Source organism: Pteronotus mesoamericanus, unplaced genomic scaffold (assembly GCF_021234165.1).
Source record: "Pteronotus mesoamericanus isolate MK-2021 breed Mesoamerican mustached bat unplaced genomic scaffold, CSHL_Meso_final contig_169, whole genome shotgun sequence".
Lineage (NCBI taxonomy): Eukaryota > Metazoa > Chordata > Mammalia > Chiroptera > Mormoopidae > Pteronotus > Pteronotus mesoamericanus.
The window spans coordinates 2,603,004-2,609,099 of record NW_026555068.1 but is presented as its reverse complement, the minus strand read 5'-3'; positions in this window follow the sequence as shown (position 1 = coordinate 2,609,099).

Here is a 6,096-nt window from a genome sequence, read left to right as displayed (position 1 = left end):
CTCCAAACAAAAGAGTCACTGGATCGGTTCACAGTCAGGGCACGTGCCTGGGTTGCGGGCCAAGTCCCCAGTGAAGGGCGTGCGAGAGGCAACCACACATTGATGTTTCTCTCCCTCTCTCCTTCCCTTCCCCTCTCTCTAAAAATAAATAAATAAAATACTTTAAAAAGTACGTATTGCAATTAAACACCTTCCTTAGGCAAAAACAGTAAAATACCACCATAGTGTAATGCATGGGAAATGGAGTATTTCAATTCATTGACAATTCTACTTTAGAATTAACTGTATAATCTTTTTTTCTTAAATAACAGCTTCATTGAGAAATAATTCTGTACCATAAAATTGTCCCCTTTAAAGTGAATATTTCAGTGGTTTTGGTATATTCAGCATTGTGAATCATCACCAAATCCACTTTTAGATGAATTTTATCACCCCTCCCCCCAAAAAAACCCATTCTCCGTAGCTATCATTCCCCAGTTTTCCTTCCCATTGCCCCTGGCAACCACTAATCTACTTTGTGTCTCTGTGGATTTGCCTGTTCTGGGCATTTCATGTATATGGAATCACACAATATGTGGCCTTTCATATCCAGTTTCTTTCACTCAGCATAATGTCTTCAAGGTTTATTTTACCCAATACAGCCTATGTCCAAATTTAAAAAAAAAAAATTTTTATTTATTTTTAGAGAGAGGAAGAGAGAGAGAGGGAGAGAAACATCAATGTGTGGCTGCATTTCACATGCCTCCTGCTGGGGACCTGGTCTGCAACCCAGGCATGTGCCCTACCCTGGGAATCGAACCGGTGACACCTTGGTTCTCAGGCCAGCACTCAATCCACTGAGCCACACCAGCTAGGGCTATGTCCAAATTTTATTCCTTTTTTTGGTTTCATAATATTGCATGACATGGTTATATCACATACTGTTTTTTTTATTCAGTTGATGGATATTTGGGTTGTTCCTACTATGTGATTATTATATATAATGCTGCTATACACATTCTTGTACAAATTTGCGAGTGGTCATATGTTTTTAGTTCTCTTGGATATATACCTAGGAGTGGAATTGTTAGGATTTATGGTAACTTTATGTTTAACTTTTTGAGGAGCAGCTAGACTGTTTTACAAAGTGGCTGCATCATTTTACATTCCCACCAGCAGAGGATGAGAGTTCCAGTTTCTCCACATCTCTCATCAACACTTGTTATTTTCTGTCTTTTGATTCAAGTCAACTAGTGGGTGTAAAGTAAGGTCTTATGGTTTTGAGTTACATTTCCCTGATAATATTGGGCATCTTCTCCTTGGCTTATTGACCATTTATACATCTTATCTGGAGAAATGTTTATTTAAATAATCAGATAATCCCTTATTATTACAATTTTGTTGTTGAAAATCTTTCTAAAATGCATCGAAGTACTTTTACACTAAACCAGTTTTACTACTCTTATTACATTTTGAACATTGTCTGCCTATAGGTGTTGGATGTACAGGGCCTTCAGGATTCTGTCCAAACCCCAGAGTGTTTCTTTCTTTTATTTTCCCTCATTCCTCTCTAAAGGCTGTTGTGGGAACCGTCTGTGCATAAAGCCTAGAGTAGTGGGAACTGGTTGTGCAGCCTTCTCAGGGAAAGAGGTAGAACAGGGTTTCTTTCTCTGCTGTGGAATCATTTGGACTTGGAAAAGGGGGAACCTAAGGCTCAGTACCATCTCCTCCACTGGAGAGTGTTCACTTACCCTGACCTTCTGTAGTGTGTGGAGCTACAATGCACATATCAGTGTTTCATCTAAAATTCTAGTTGAATTCTTAGAGGTTTCTTTTATTTGCACAACATAGTTAAGATATAATTGGGCAAACAACCCATCAAGGTCTGGTCAATAGAATCACAAAATATTCCCAAAGCTTATAAATAACTCAAGGGATAAATTGAAAAGCCACTTTAATAGACACAGTGATGAATTCCTGTGGCTTAAAATTAGCCACATTAAAGTTTTTTTTCTATTATCTTAAATGGTTAAAACCTTTTAATAGAATCAATTGGGTTCTCTTTAGCTCTAACTATAAGTCTAAAACAACAAATCCCTGCTGGGAGCTGTGCTGAGTAATTGATATTAGGTAGGCTCTCAGTGAGCATTTGTTGACTGATGATACAGGAATATTTTAAAAATTAAATTTTTTATTTCAACTACCTATGTAAAAATGTCACCTTATTCCTAGTTCTGTACTCTCATAAAATAATTGAAATAACTTTAACAGCAATCTCTACTTTTTCATTATTCCATTCATTTCCACACTCAATTCTTCAGTACACACACACACACACACACACACACCCCCATATACACTAAATCCTTGAGGTAGCTAAATGTCTTAAGATACCACTTGCCCACATGTTCTTAATAAATGATTTTGATAAATAGAATTTAGGATTTGCATACATGTTAAAGGCTCTGCCCTTACATTTTTATTTTAACTTTTTGAACTTCTTCACCTATTTCACCCACCCACCCTCTTTTATTGGCAATCACTAATATATTTTTTGTATCTATGAGCTTGTTTGTTTGTTTGTCTTTAAGTTTAACATATATGAGAGAAGTGACTGTATTTGTCTTTCTCTGTCTGAATTATTTTGTTAAGCATAATGCCGTCGTGGTCCATACATATTGTCTCAAATGGCAAGACTTCATTCTTTTTATGGCTGAAAATATTCCACTATGTATATGATATACATCATAATTTCTTTATCTATTTATCCTCAATGGAGAGCTAGGTTGTTTTCATGTCTTGGCTGTTGTACATAGTGCTGCAGTCAACATGGGGTGCAGATATCCTTTTGAGTTAGTGTTTTTTTAATTCATGTTTTTTACTGTGTGGCCAATGTATACAGTAAAGGAGGAAAAAAAGAAGTTCATTGCTTGCCAAGTAAATACCAGGCAATTTTATAGCATTTTTTTAATATGCTACTTATTTAACCCTGACAGGAGTTCTGGGATGGGGTTCGAATCCTTTCTTTACACACTAGAAAAGGATTTCAAAGGGGCTGAGTGAGCTTGGAGTCAACGTCAGGTCCCCTGCATCTCCACCATGCCACTCTGCATTGATCATGTAAACATTTAACTGTTGCTCCTCAAGATCACTTGTGTTTTATTTTTGTTTCCTTCTCATGTATGTGAGATATTTGGAGTTAAGTCACTAGATTAGAGTAATACATACTTCCAGTTAACTGAGGGCTCTAGTAAATTCCAGGATGGCTAATGGATTTTATTGGATGATTTTGTAGAAATCTCATCTTCCCTTGGTAAACACAGTTACCAAATTAAGTAATTTCTTACTTTGGAATTAGGGGTAAATTAGGATGATTTGAAAAGGGTGAGGGTGATAGAAAATTGAAATTCTTCCTTTAAAATATGTAACATATTTTTCAAGTTAATATTTAAACTAGCATGGCATAGGGGCTGAGTGGAGGTGGGCAAAGGAGGGAGGGAATGCAGGACATCTGTATAGTGTCAACAATAAAAATTTTTTAAAAAGCAAAACACAATATTTATTTTTATACCATGCCATGGATGATCACTAGCAATGTGCTGTTAAAGCTTGAACAACCTGCTATTTGAGAAAAAAAGTTTGCACTTGTCTTTGTTTATTATAAATTTTATGCATATAAAGGTTACATAGCACATAATTTACAAATGATAATAAAATGTACAATACTCTTTTAAAAACATGTAAACTAGAAAGAAAAAGAAAAGGATTTCTAGGAGACATTCAGGGGAGCTGGCAAATTAAGCCCTTCAGCAAATTAAGACATTTACAGGGTTCCCATGGGAGATACCTCTTGGGGAGGGGAGAAGGAATCTGGGCTCTAGGGAAGAAGGGCAAGTCAATGAAAGAGGCATATTTTCTGGAAATTTTAAGGTAACTTTGGTAGACCCTCTCTGTACTAGACCAGCAAAGGTCCCAGACCCAGCCAACTAGACACCTGGGAGGTGGCATCTGGTCTTCAGATAGCCGGTCAAGGGGATTTTTTTAGGCCACTTTCTAACTTTCTTATCCTGTAAAACCGAGTTCTTTCCTCCCTAAACCTGCAGTTTTCAAATAGCTGATTTTGTTTTTCTTTCTAAAGGGAACAGCGCTACCAAAAACGTCCTGTTCCCCTCTCCCCACTCAGTGGTGACTGAGTCCCTGAAGTTTGCAAGGCTGGGATGCAGGAGACTCCTGGAGGAAAAGAACAAGCCCTGCTATAGTCCAAAGCCCTCAGACCTGACGGCAGGGAAGTGGGTTTTCTACGGAGGATTCCTTAGCCCGCCCCCCATGCCTTGGTGCCTGTCACCACCTTCCTCCCTCAGGGACACACTGAAGCAGAAGGCCCCGGAAACTTGTAAATAGGGTGTGACAGCCCCTCGTGACAGAGCTGCCTGTGGATCTGGGACACTCAGATCACAATTCAGACTTGGATCCAGAGGCAGTGAGTTGGCAGTTGTTTCCTTATGCTTTCCATGCTTGTCTTCTCACGAGGAAGGAAAGGCAGAGCAGTGATAATCTCACCAGGAGGCCTGCACTGGGACGCCTGCCCCCGCCCCGCCGGCTGCCTGCCTCTGGCCTTTGTCAGAGCGGAGTGCTTCTCCACTGCTCTTTGTCAAGGCCCCATTCCTCAGCTGCATCACAGGGGTCGAGCCTAAGACACCCAGCAAGGCCGGTGACACGTCAAATAAAGTGCAGTCTCGGGGCTGGCTGCAGGAAACCCAGTTTCTAGAGGCTTCTGTTTTCCCTTTCTTTGTTTTGCTTTATCTTAACATCTCTTGGGCCTTATCTGTTTCCTGTTTTGTAAAAGGAGAGTTTCAAGAGAGTCAAAGTAAATGAATGAAGGATAGATTTGAAGCACAGATTCCAAGTGGGGTTTGTTGGGTTTTGTTTTTTTTTTTTTTTTGACATATACTAAAGAAAATGTAAATGGGGAAAAAACTAAGGAAATGAAAACAAAAAAAAATCAGAAATGAGCGATAAAATGGAGGGGATAAAAGCCTCTTAGATCAGAACAAAAAGCAAAACCAGTGTTCGGCTTAGAAGACACAAACCTTAAATAAAGTGACACAAATACTTCAAAAGAAAATGATATCAAAAACCAAATTAGACAGATATAAACCAAAGGAGGGCAACAGAGGTAGCCATACAAATAAGACCAAGATCCCAATGGAATAGGGCCCCAGGACTCAGAGAACTCTCTCGAGGAGACAGCTTCCCTGGCAATCAAGGCGGCCATTCCTGCTTCTATGCCAGTCGGGACCCAGGAAATGCCCTGTGTCCTCCTGGGGTCTGGTGAGCCCCTGGAAACCTCTGGAAACCAGTTTGTATGAAGTATGAAGAATATGAAAAGTTTCTGATAATGCAAACTTTAACTTGCACTGAATTTGTAAAAAATGAATTTTGATCTCTGACACAATGTATAAAAATTCCACATTTATTTAATTCTATATTAATTAAAGATTTAAAGTTAATCAAGAAAACTGTAAAAGCATTAGGAGAATGTTTTTCCACTCTTAGCTTGAGAGAGCCCTGTCTGTGTATGGCACAAGAACCCAGTGCCATACAGAAAAATAGTGACAGATATGACTACCTAATATAGGTGAAATGATAAGTAATAATGTGGGGAAAACATTTATGACAGTGTTAATAGAAAAAGTCATTACTGGTAAATAGTTACTACTTACTAATAACAAAAGACACGTTCAGTAGGAAAATGATCAAAGGGTATGAACAGACAATCCATAGAAGAAGAAATCAGATGGGATGAAATTCTAAAATATGTACAATACCCGGGGTTGGGAAGACTGTAAGAACGCAGACAATTTGTTGCCACTGCACATGGACGTGCAGATTGCTTGAGCTTTTGGAGAGCAGTTTGGCAGTATCAGAAAATTAAATGTGCCTACCTTTTAGTTTAACAGTTTTACTTCTAGGAATATAAATTACAGAAATATTTTGTTGTTAGGTAGGCTAAATAGCAAACCAAGGCAAGGAGAAGGAGGGAGCATGTCTCACCCACTGACAGCAGTCCTGAGCCTAGTCCAATAATCTTGCCAAGTGTTCCAACATCATAGAAAA